The sequence below is a fragment of the Dermacentor silvarum genome, chromosome 2 (assembly GCF_013339745.2).
Source record: "Dermacentor silvarum isolate Dsil-2018 chromosome 2, BIME_Dsil_1.4, whole genome shotgun sequence".
NCBI lineage: Eukaryota > Metazoa > Arthropoda > Arachnida > Ixodida > Ixodidae > Dermacentor > Dermacentor silvarum.
In genome coordinates this window covers 67,325,647-67,338,453 of record NC_051155.1, presented here as the reverse complement: position 1 = coordinate 67,338,453, position 12,807 = coordinate 67,325,647, and the positions used below count along the sequence as shown (strand labels likewise).

Genomic DNA, 12,807 nt, shown 5'->3' with positions numbered 1-12,807 from the left:
CCGAACTAGTGTACTCGAAGATTGACCCCACCATAGATTTATAAAATAAAAGCTTCCCATGGAGAAAATTTTGGAGCAAGAAACCAAACATGCGGTTGGCATTGGTAAATTGAAAACTCAACATACATATTCCAAAAATGTTGTATGTGATTTGTATACCGAGATATTTATCTACAAGAGGAAGAAGTTACCAGAGGTGTGTCGTTGAGGGTGCAAGTGGGAGCCTGAATTTAATAAGGAATAAGGAAGCTTATGTATGCCTCCTTGCAAAGTCAAAACAACGATAGGTTTATTTATTAGCTGATATAAGATGTAAACGTCAGCAAAAAAATTTATTCAAATCTGTGTTGCTCTCACAAAAAGAGTTCACCTACTTTAAAAATATATATATATATATATATATATATATATATTAGTAGTTTTTTTTCTTTATGCTTGTTCCACTTTTTAATCAGAAATTAATTTTATTCAGTAGCTTACATTTTTATCCAGTAGCGTTCTTCTTTTTTTTCCATTCTATATTCCTGTATTCTCCTTAATCTTAGCCTCGTTCTTCGTTCTCAGTGCTAGGTCGGTAACTTCAACTCTTTCAGCCATCCGTCAAGGTTCGAAATGGCGCGGCAGGCCACGAACATTCCTGTTTTTTATTTTTCTTTATTTTCTGTTCCATTCCAACGGAGAGCGCCTTGTGTAGTCGTCTTGTGTAGTCGTCTTGGTCGTCTGACCAAACCTTTCTCTTTACTCCCCCCCTCCCACCCCCGTATATCTATTGTGGCGATTGTCTCTGTTCTCCGCCTTCCCCTTTCTTTTCAGTGCAGATATATTGGCGTCGTGCAAAACAGGCACTTCATTGTAAGTTAGCGTTGGGATTGTCTCACATTCTTGTCTCTTCTATTGGCTGTTTTTTGTTTTAGAAATATGCACCAATAGCCCAGCAGAAACCTCTCCTTCAACATGGCGCCATTTCTTTTTTTCCCCGGTTCTTTCTGCGGGGAGGAATTTACGCCTACTGTGCCAGTTTGTCTGAAAAAATCATCTGGCATCAAAAAAAAAAAAAAAAACACGCACGACAGAGTTTTCCGGGAAAGGCACCAAAGATTATAATGAAGCGGGCCACAGGAGACACTACTGCACAGTTCGATATGCTCTCTATGCAGAAAAATAATACAGGGAGCAGTCATCCAAAATGCCTTGTATTGTACTGGCAATAAAATTTACAGCCGCTACAGAAGTTGAGCTAGCGACGGCATTACTGGCAAGCGGTACAGATGATTGCACCATAAAGTTATGCAGTATTTTGCAATTCACTACCTGCAACACTACTTAAACGACGCACATGTAAGCGCACATGCTTTTTAATTATATACCCCCTTGAATTTGTTATTGCGCCTATCGAGGATGCACACGGCATGCGCGCATTGACGCATTATAATGGAGTGATCTTGTGCCACTTGTTAACAATGTCCGATCGAATGATTCAAGACAATAAATACAATTACGCGAAAGTTAACAGCCTTTGTAATAAATCGAAAAAAAAATATGCAGAACTTACATAATTTAGTAAGCAACAAAAAAAAATACCAGAGTGATCTCGTTGCAGTTGGCGTGAGTGGTGAAAAATTCAAATAAATATTGCGTGCTGTAAACATATATAATCGGGAATGGCCAGCGAATGCTGCGTGAAAAGTAATATTGAAATGCCGTTCTGTTTGACAGGCCGATATTTACGGGTCTATCAGAACTGCTAAACAATGTGGCTATGCCTATAGCTTTGAACGGACGTTGTTAACCAATGTTTAGAGATGTACAGCCAATGACGGCACTCTTACGGCAAAGCAGGCCCGGGATAGCCAGTTGCGACGCCCGGCCTAGCCATTAACGGGCATTCACCGGCAAAGCAGGGCCAGCGCTGGATATCTGTTACAGTGGCTTTGCCAGCACTGGCATTACGGAGGCAACGGCGGGCCTTCGCGGCCCAGCCAGTGCCGGCTGAAAACCATCATCGGCCCTAGTTGGCCCCATGTGATGTGCTGCCTGGCAAAGCAAGCACGTTTACGACGTCCAACTCAAAATACATATTTTATTCCACTTCAGTGCGCAAATACGGCGGCAGACGTTTTTCATCTATGATTTGTAGCTTCATTAGTTGGAGTGTGCCTTACACATCACATTTGCCGAGGTTTTTGCGAGTTGGCAGGTAACCTGGATGATTCTTGGGGTGCTTTTTTCGCCGTTGACGAAGTGCCTCGATCATATTCTGGTGTTGTCGTTCGGGCTCCAGTCTGAGAAGTCGTCACCGCTGAAACATAACAGAGAGCAGTCAGCTGACACTAAACAACGCGAAGACTCAACAAATGTGTGCTAGCGTGCGCGAGAGAAATCTTAATTTGCGAATACTCGATGTATGCAGCTGTGCATTCCAGCCCTAGTTCTGTTGTTCTAAACGCGAGAAAACGCCGGCATGAATGAGCCCGGTTTCAGCAGTCGCATCTTGAGTCAAGCGCATAAAGGCGCTCGCTGCACTTGGCTTATTAATGCACAACAAAAATAACAGTGCGTACAAAGGTCCAGCACGGAGCGCTTACAGAGCTATATTTGACACGTAACAACCACTGCGCATTTGTTTTGGAGCGAGATGAGCTAAACAACTATCTAAACCAATTTATAACCGCGGCAATCAGATGCTGCGTTTTCATGCAGTTGTCGGTTTTTTGTGCGTTTACGTCTTAGTCAACAGAAATTCGCAAGAGCGACACTTACTTGACGGGCCGAACCGCGACGATCCACCTTTCAGCCGCCGGGTTCCTTCCCACGGTCCTAAAGGGAAGTGGTACAGTTTGATGCCGGCATCCCTTTCGAGGTTGTGATGATATTTAAATTAGAGGTATCTGCGCGTGCGATTTGTGTTCGCACTTTTGCCGAGAGGTTGTGTTGAATCCATATAAAAATTGGAAAAGGAAGCTTTCAGGCGCGCCTGAGCGCAGCACGGTCAGAGGTGAAATGGCGGTGAGGGCCTACTCGTGGGTGCTCACCGCCACTGCTAGGTGGCGCGACATGTACATCCAAAGTGCATTGCAGGGTGCTTATACATATATATTTGCTTAGGATTGATTTGGAGTCAGACTCGCCCAAATTCTACTCAGCCCGGCTCATTCGGACTCAGGCTAGACATCCCAGAATTTTTGTTAGACTAGAGTTCAAGTCACTCTGATTCATACTCAACACACATTCTACTCGTACGGGCTGACTCGCACACAGACACACCAGATTAGATCCCTACTCAAACTCCCCAAAATGATACTCAGGCAAGCCCAGTTAGAATAACGTTATTACGGGCACAATCACAATACCGGTATCATGGATTCATACTCTATTAAACTTAATGGAATCGCCCACCAATTCATTTGATTTGAACTAACAGGCGTATAACTCATGTTAGTTACCAGCGCACTAAAAAGATCACCGATACAGAGTAAGGTCACAGCTCGCTTCAAAGTCACCTTCGCACTCACTTCGACTCACATTCACTACAACACATTGACTTGCGCATTCTTCTGCTCGCACTCATACGTACTCATTCATGATCATAATGATGCCAATTCACACTCATAAGGGTGTGAAAAAAATGTCGGTTCAGGTCGGGCTTCATGCGCTTGACTTTTCGGGGGTTCAGTTCCTGTACCTACAGATGGAAAAAAATATATCGGTTCGGCAAACTGGTTCAGCGTAGACCACTTTCTCTAGCTTCATGGCAACACATTTACCAGTGCTATCGCCTTATCTGCATGGCGCATACGCAAGTTTGGAAAAAGAATGCAGAAATAAACTACCTGTCACAGGGGAGAAAGCAACTGAAGTTTTACAGCAAAGCTGTTAGCCTCTAGTTGCTCGGGATTTTCCGTGGCGTGCTTAGCCGAAGACCGGCAGCTCGAAAAGGGGTTTGTGTTTTCGTTTCCGCTAAACAGACATATGTTTTCTCGTATATTCGAATTGCACTGCGATGCTATCCTATCTGTAGGTTGTTTTTTCGTCGTTCGTTACGAATTTTGTGACAGTTTACTTAATTAAATTCAGTTAGTTCAATAACGCACTTGCAACCGGCAGAGGACCTTCCATAATAACCATTTACCTCGAACGGCAGCTCGAAAAGCGCTTTGTCTGTTACGTATTCGGTGGTAGAACGACTGCCGGTAGTCGAGGAACGGACGACCAGCACCGAGGCCCGGAAGACAGTCCCGTTTATTTTTGTGAAAGGCGCTTTTTTGTGCGTTTCTTGACCAATCACATTGGCGCAAACATAAAAAGTAAAGCGGGTGTTGGCGAGAATGGCACTCTTATCAGAAGATGCAAGCGTGAGCACAAGAGAAGCACTGCAGACATAACACTGTTAGTTTCCGGGTAACAAAATTATGTTTTCTCATATTTTTGCGTTACAATCCGAAGCTATCATGTTTGCAGCTTGTGTATAAGTTGCACTTTACGCATTTTCTGACGCAATTTACTGCGCACTAGGAAATCCGTCTCCATTATATTCTGCGGATTACAGCGAATCTGGTGCGGACTTTAGACAAGTACCACCACCCCTAAGACGTTAGAGGACGTTACACAAGCATGACCATCACATGAAACGTACGTCACGCGCGCGCGCATGTATGCAGCATACATCATCATTCTTCTAGGCGCAATTGCTTTGTTGAACCAGATGTTTAAAAGCTCTTAAGCACCCGTTCCTGCTCTGAGCGTCGGCGTCGCCGTAAGCGAGCGAACGAGCACAGCGAAAGATGAAAGCGAACGCGGAGCGCTGCGTGAGAAGAAAATCGTGGTGCCGCGGCGCAACACTTACGACGACCGCTACGAGATAGCGCCATCGTCTGCTCATCGAAGGCAAGCGACGACGCACGGCCTGTCGTGATCTCCCTATCAGAGAGGCCATCGCGTCACACTTGGCTCCACTTTCAACGTGCCACAGGAGACAGATTGTCAGCGCCTGCCAATATATCCCGAAATGTAAGCACGTATAGATCTGCGCTGAAACTTCGCATTAGGAAGTATCGTTATCGTAGGTAAATTTTTTTTACATCAATGTCAAATAAATATGCTTAACGTTATACAGCCACAGCAGGCTTGCGCATAAAGGCAGCCATCTTAGCTGGCAGAGGCGTCGCTTAATCTATGGTTTGCAGCACCTCGACGCTTTCATCTCGGCGCTCCCTCTTTCCCGCCTTTGCTTTTGTCGTCGTACGTACTGAGTATGTGCAAACCAAGAGAACAGCTTTCGTAGACGTATAGACGCGCTGATTCAGGTAATTTTGAAGGAAAAAATCCCATGGTCACACCCGCATTAGAAGCGTTTTCTTCATAAATGTACATTGTCTTTTGTAATAGTGAATATATGGAAAAATTGTTTAAATGCATCAAATTGGGAGTATGCATTCAAGTCAATTTATTGCGCAAGATTGATTTCTTTTTTCACATTTTAAGCATGCTCAAGCGATCAGAAACGTTACAAAAGAAGTTACTTTCCTATAATCAATAGTTTGGGACTACCAGGGAGTTTTATACAACCCTTACACTCGTATAGCGGAACCGAAACCACACTGCATTGGTCCTGAAAATCACTACTATTTCTTTTAAATAAATGTAATTGAAAATACGCTTTGGGAAAATAAAGAAATACAATAAAATAAAACAAAGGCATTAATGACGAAAAAAGAACTCATTTCACTTGAACTGATGATGGTGCGTGTGTGTTTCTAAACTTTATTTAAAGAGGTCCGGAGGCTCGATTTCAGCCGAGGCGGGCCGCTCCCACGTTGGCACTGTCAGGCCAAGCCCTTCAGCGACATCATGCGCCCTCTGGACAGCCCTTAGTTGGTCTTAAAGCAATGGGCTTTGTATTCTTTGTTCCCATCGAGTCCATTCTTCCTGGAGGCTGGTTATTAGGTTATCAAACCAGTCTTGGAAGGGCCTCAGATGATATCTGGTACCTAAGTCTGAAGTGCTCGGTGAGCTTTGAAAGATTAAGCCAATCCACCCATGGTCACACCATGTTAGTTCAGTTAGAATAACGCATCTCCCCCCCCCCCCCCATCCAAAAAAAAAAAAACACCGACGAAAACAATACTACCTAATGCGAATTTTCAACGCAGCTGTTTAGGTGTTTTGAATTCTCACTATATTGTGGCAACGAATTTGATCCTGAACGAAGGGTCCTCTCGGCGGCGGCGCTGAGCTTCTGCTCTGGCAGCTCGTTTAGCTGCGGCGGCAGGTGAAGCATCTCCACTGGTTGCGTCGCTAATTGTTCTGAAACAAATCGTGAACACGGGAACGCGTGGCTGGCGCGGAGCGCATTCTCTAGAGGCGGTGGCGCTGCCTAAGTAGCGCATGCGCAGTGGGTCCGAAGCCCACGCCAGCGCTTTGTTTCCGCGGCCGCCACATGCCTGGTCGCCGCCGGCACTCCGCTTTCCTATTCACCCCATAGAGAAAGGAATTCAATTTCTTTCTCTATGTTCACCCTTTCACCACGCTCTTCTCCTCCTCTTTGCTCCTCACTCTCTCCGCTATTGCCGTCTTTGAGCTCCCGCTGCGATCCGCGTTCGCTTCCGTCCTTCGTTGTGCTCGTTAGCTCGGTTACGAGAGACAACGCCACGCCCGCCGCAGGAACGGTCGCCTAAGAGCTGCGTTCTAATAGGGTATATTCGTGCTCTGCGAAAGTTGGTCGCACTATAGCAGTTATCTATTGAAAAAGCAGTAGATTTAACAGCCGTTTTTAATGCGAACAGCATGCCGTAATCGTCAGCCAGTCGTTATCATGCCTCCACTCTCAAGCAGAACTTTGCTTTGGGCGAGTTCGTTCATGGTCGAATGACTGGGAAAGCAGCACCAAAAAACACAGGGACAGATAGACATAGTGCTCATGACGGCAGCGCAGACAGGGTCCAAGCGCAATGGCATATACCCCTGTTAAGTAGCGAAGCTGAGCCTGGATAAGCATGGCTATGCGTGGTTGGGACTACTTAAGCTTAGTCAGTCATCGATAGCCAATCGGTAGCTAATAAATAGCCAATCGATGATCAATGAATAATCAATAAATTCTGGAAAATGCTGGGGATGACTTAGTAGTGCTTAGCATAGCGCAAAAGCCAGGACTAGCTAGGTGCCCATCAGCTCCGCTGTGTCTTTAGTATTGCGCCTCCAGTGCAAGTAACGCTATTTTCTTTCGAAACAATATTTGTTGCTTGCAACGTACGATCCTTTTGAGGAATAGCGTGTCGCAATACTTTCAAGCGGCCCTCTTCCTTCGGAGTAGCGAAAAGATACACGTTCTGTGCGCGCGACTTATACCCAACAAAACAATTCTTGGCTGTCTCCCTTCAATCGGGGAACTTACTCCAAACTGCGAAGGAAAAGTGCGGTAATGCAATGAAACGCGACCACAACACGAAGGCAAACGGCCGACACTCAGGCCTACCACACCGCACTGACAAATAGCGAAGAACAATAGCAAAGCTAGGAGCCGAAAGCCTCGAGGCGCTTAGCGGAAAAGACAGAAGCAGGTCAGGCTATAGTTCGCCTATTCACATCCTAATGAAATGCACAGCCTAATGGCATGCGAAGTGATTGTGCCAGTGAGGTCCGTAGGTAACGTAGTCCTCCGATAAGCGCTGTGATTTAAAGACGATGGACGAATCAGCACGGGGGGGGGGGGGGGGAGGGGGGAGGGGTGGAGATAGTATTTGTGGACAAATTGCTAAATCTCTGGTAATCGAGAGTAGATGTAAGCATGAAATGGCTAACAGATGGCGTTTTTTGCTACCTGCGTTGCTGCCGCCTTTAACCGCTTTTCTTCTTCCAACAGCGTAGCGCGCTGAGCGTATGTCGCTACTTTTTCTTCTTGTCGCGGACCGCTCACGACTCACGGACCGCTGGCGTTCAAAAGAGCACGGGCAACCCTGTCTCAGCGCCAAATGATGTATGGTGCAATTTATCTGCGTTCTGAACGTCGCTATTGGAAATGACAAATAAAACTTCACCGTGATAGAAGTTACAGCTTGAGTGATATTGTGAAGAAACATTAGAAATAAATTGGAAGCAATATTTCTTGTAACTTGTTTAGGAAGTAACTAGCGTGTGTAATGCGGTCCTGTACAAAGGGTTGGGGGCCAGAGAACGCATTTTCCTAACTTTTGACTGGCTGCCCAGATTACATCGTTTTGTTCTCACAACGATGCCCGGGTGTTCTCGCTTGAGTGCCCGGATAGCGGCTCTGGCTTTTGGCTCAAGGTCGCCGACAACGGAGCTAAAAGTATTTCATGCTTAAAAGCAGGGTAGAGATTGATGCGACTGGATCCATTATAGGCACAGTCAGCGGCCCAATGTAGTTGAGAAGATTTGAGCAAGAAAAAAAAGTTAAGGCTATGTACCCAAAAATGCTAAAATGAAAAGCACGTATAGCATCTATACATTAACTCAAGCAGGTTAGGCGACAATTTTTCACCGCCCTGTATTAATAGGGATTAGAATAAATCATCATCACCGGAGAACCATCTGCCGCGCCAGAAAGCCGGACTGCGTCATCACGAAAATCTTCAACAAGGAAACGTGATTCTCCCACATTTATTTCAGTATGTTTACAGAGCAAACACGTAACGGGAACTATTGCCAAAATTACCGTGCGATGGGTTTGTGCTTTAACTACATACGGCACCGTTGTATCATTGAGCGGGCCCCCCCTCTCCCCTAGAAGAGTTCCTCGCATGAACTGTTTCGCTCTGCTGGCTCTATTTGCCCTTTGCCAAGTTAGTTAAGTTTGTTACTAGTTAGTTTAGAAAGTTTATTTGCTTAGTTATAGTTAGGTAGGTTATAGTTTAGTCAGTTAATAATGTTGTTAGTTTCGTTAGACAACTTAGTTATTTAGGTTTCTTTGTTTAAATAGTTATTCTTCTCGCCAGTTAGGTATATATGTCATTTAGTTTTGTTAGTTAACTTATTTATTCAGTTAGTTTAGTTAGTTATTGAAAATTATGTAACAAGTTTATGGTCATGTTAGCATAGTTACTGTAGTTTGCTACGTTAGTTATTGATATTAGTTAAATAACAGTTTCATTTCATTTATAATTAACTTATTTAATTATAAGTTAGTTATTAGTCTGAAAATTATTTATTTATGTATTTGCTGATTCTGTTAATTATTGTTTAGTTCAGTTAGGATAGGTTAGTGTCTAGCTGATTAGCTCAGTTTATTACTTACGTTAGTTAGTTAAGACAGTTATTATTTAGTTAGGTTAGTTAAATTTGGTATTAGTTGATTAAATAATGAGCTAGTTTATTTACTTCGCTTAGCTCGTTATGGAATTTGTTTAGCTAGTACGTTTAGCCTTTCAATAAGCACACTTTGGAAGGCCAGTTAGGTGCCGATGTAACTTGACCCCACAACAAATGCTAGGCATTGTCGCTATCAGAAAAGGAGAATATGGTGTTTTACGTGCCAAAACCACGATCTGATTATAATGCACGCAGTAGTGATGTACACGGGAATAATTTGGACCAACTGGGGTTCTTTAACGTGCACCTAAATCTAAGTACACGGATGTTTTCGCATTTCGCCTCCATTAAAATGCAGCCACCGTTGCCGGGATTCGATCCCGCGACCTCGTGCTTAGTAGCCCAAAACCATAGCCACTGGGCAACCACGGCGGGTTGTCGCGTTCGCTAAGCGTGCTGTCAATAAACGGAGAGAGATGTACAGTGCCAAAACTGAAACACGAGCGGCTAAAAGCAGCAACGAGGGCCTTTTACGCGTAATTACGTAAACTTGGGTCGCGAAATTGCTCTGTACCCACTTTCTAACGATATAGTAGTCCCAAATGTAGGTTGGCATTATGAATTAGGCCACTGTTACAAATGTACGTGAACGTGGAAATGAAACAAGGCGTTGTAGTTGTTTCAAAATTAGCCGCGTTAAAATGTTGAACACCATGCAGTAACAGGGCCGCATTTTTTACGTTGCGCCGACTATATTTACTCGCCATTAATAGAAGGCGACCCTTGCTCAAACGCGGGTGTACGCAAACAACGCCGGTGACGTGCGCCGATGCGCTTCCGTAGGATGCCTAGATATCGCCCTCGACCGCCGCTCTGTACATGTACGGAGCGGCGGGCGAGGAGGATATCTAGGCATCCTACGCTTCTATTTGCGACCGCGCCGCGATGCGTCCACTGTGGGCGCTATATGAAGCGCTCCCATAACGTTACGCAGGAGTGTCGTGACCAGATGAAAAGTGTTGAAGGACCTTGTTACTACCAAGAGCGCTCCCTGGGACAAATAGGGTGCATCGTTATCAAATGTAATTGCTGCCCTATCAGCGCATAAACTCCTTTTAAGAAGGAAGCCATTGCATTCGTCGACAAAGCGTTTTGGTACCTGTAGTGTTTAACAGGTAATCTACGGTTTCCAAGTAGTAAGGCTGAATATGTAAATCTATGACACGTTTCGAATATTCTCAAGTGATATTTTACGATGTGCAGTAGAATGCATAGTTGACTCTATTTCTTAGGGTGCGCTTGTATTATTTCTTCTAGTTATTCTGAAAAGCTGCGAACTTTGGGTCAACGACGGATATTTCCAGGACAACGAGTCTGTTTCTTCTGTGGCCTGTGGTAGCCTATTTACAAAATACTGTCCTGGCTCAGGTCAAGATGTGTACAACGTGACTCAATGCGGGCTCTTTAATCAAACTGGCACAACAATTTAAGCTGCTGCTTCATTAGGGGTCCAATAAAGAAAGAAAAAACAGCGAAATAAGAGTGCTTGTGCAACTTTTGCTTACCCGAGACGCTCTCCTTCTAAAGGTGGCGTAATAAGTGGTGTTGCGCCCTTTTTTCACTTTCTTCTCGAAAGAATTTCCCTTTATTTGTACACTATACTTTTCAAAAGAGCTACGAATAAAGGCTGCCTTTTTCTGCGGAAGCAATGCAATTTTTGCATCACTTGCGGCTTCCTGGCGCACCACGCCTCGGAGAGCAGCCACACCTCCAAGAGCTTCGTCGTCGTAGTATAGTAGTAGATGTCATAATTAGTTGTTTGTATAATGAATAAAGGAGAAAATATTAAAGATTCATGAAACAAATATAAAGACAAGGAAAGAAGGGGGAAATGCTGGCCGCACTGTAACAGCCTAGCACACTCTGCTGACACTTGAACTAGAGCACTGCACGGGCTCGGGCTTACCCGAAAGCCCGGGCCCGGCCCGGCCCGTGGGCCGGGCCGGGCCGGGTAGAGGAGTTTTTTCACGGGCTCGGGCATGGCGTGTGCTTTTTGACCCGGGCCCGGGCCGGGCTCGAGTTTTTTGACGCGAGCCAGGGCCGGGCTCGGGCTTTCTGCGAGTTATTCTCGGGCTGTTCAACTCTGAAAAACCTTGTATTTTTCGGTCTCGGGCCGGGTTCGGGACGGTTTCGAGTCGGGCTCGGGCCGGGCTCGGGCTTAAGGTAAAGGGGTGGTGGGCCGGGCCGGGCGGGTAACGTAGATTATTTCCGAGCCCGGGCCGGGCCCGGGTCTCGCCATAAAAGTTTTGATCGGGCTCGGGCCGGCCGCCCAATGTAAAAACGGGCCCGGGCCGGGCCCGGGCTGCAAAAATCGGCCCGTGCAGTGCTCTAACTTGAACAGCGGTCAGCATTAGGCGTGTAGGGGAGTTAAAGGACAGGGAGAGAGTATAACAAAAAGTAGAGAGTAATTAAGAGAGCAATTTACATGTACACAGCAAAGTGATTAAGTAATAGTTCTACATAGTAAGCTTGTGGAGTGAATTTCTCGAGAGAGTTTCTCGCTGGGCCCTTCAGAGCGGCGCTGTGAGGTCGTAGACAGTAGCCGGGCGGCGTGACCCTGCCTGCTAGATTCGACATAGTACGTCCTCCGACAGAGGGGAGCTGCAATTCGAATCGAGCTCGCACGAGGGTGTAAAAAAGAGTGAGACAAAGTGAATTCACAAAGCGTAAGACACAGGAAGAATAATTAGGTAAAGTTACGTCCTTCTCTTCGGGGCGCTCGCGAAATTCCAGCCTCATTTCTGCAACTCCTGCCGCGGTACACCAAAAGTGAGCTGCAACACCATAGCAAGCGCTTTCGCACAAAATTGCGCAAAAAACACCTGTTTCCGCTATCGACAAGAAACTATTTCGCTTTGGTACGGCAGACCCTGACTGCCTTTTTCCCGAAACGCAGAACCCAGAATCACTGCTTACTTGTTAAATCTTCTGTTCAAACAGCCATTTTAATATTTATTCTTTGTTGGTGGGCACATTACAGAAACAATAACCAGATACACGTATTTAAGTACGCCTGCGAAAAGTGGAAATAAATCGGTTGTTAAAAGTAATGTGCCTTTCTGTGTCCCGCTCACTCTGCCTGCGCTAGAAGAAAGTACACGAACGAATAAGATAGAGAAAACCACAACCATTCTAACCTGCCATTAAGCACGCAGAACCAGTGGCGATGTCTAGGCGACCAAAAAGCGAACAAGAGAACGACAAACAGAAACCATATAATAGGAAGTAACAACGCATTCGAATGAGAATGCGTTGTTAATTCCTACTACTTGTTTTCTCCAAGCAAAGGTATTCGACTCCCATCAAAGGTCGTGGATTCAAGTGCCTTAGTTAACTCTATCCTAATTAAGGTAGAACTAATTAAGGCACTCAAACCCACTACCTTTGTTGGTAGCACCATGGCACCCACTGTGGTGCCTTAACGGCTGTGGTGTTGCGCTGCTAAGCGCGAGGTGACGTGATCGAATCCCGGCAGCGGTGGCC

The 12,807-nt window shown here is 45.4% G+C and overlaps 1 long non-coding RNA gene across 1 annotated transcript in view; it reads left to right on the top strand.

The window, feature by feature from the left end:
- The window catches only part of LOC125943049 (uncharacterized), a 41,410-nt gene extending 30,582 nt beyond the window's left edge, over positions 1-10,828 (top strand). Inside the window, exon 4 of the long non-coding RNA XR_007465515.1 lies at positions 10,582-10,828. This is a non-coding gene — a long non-coding RNA (uncharacterized LOC125943049). The remainder of the gene's footprint in view (positions 1-10,581) is intronic.
- The last annotated feature ends 1,979 nt before the right edge of the window (positions 10,829-12,807 follow it).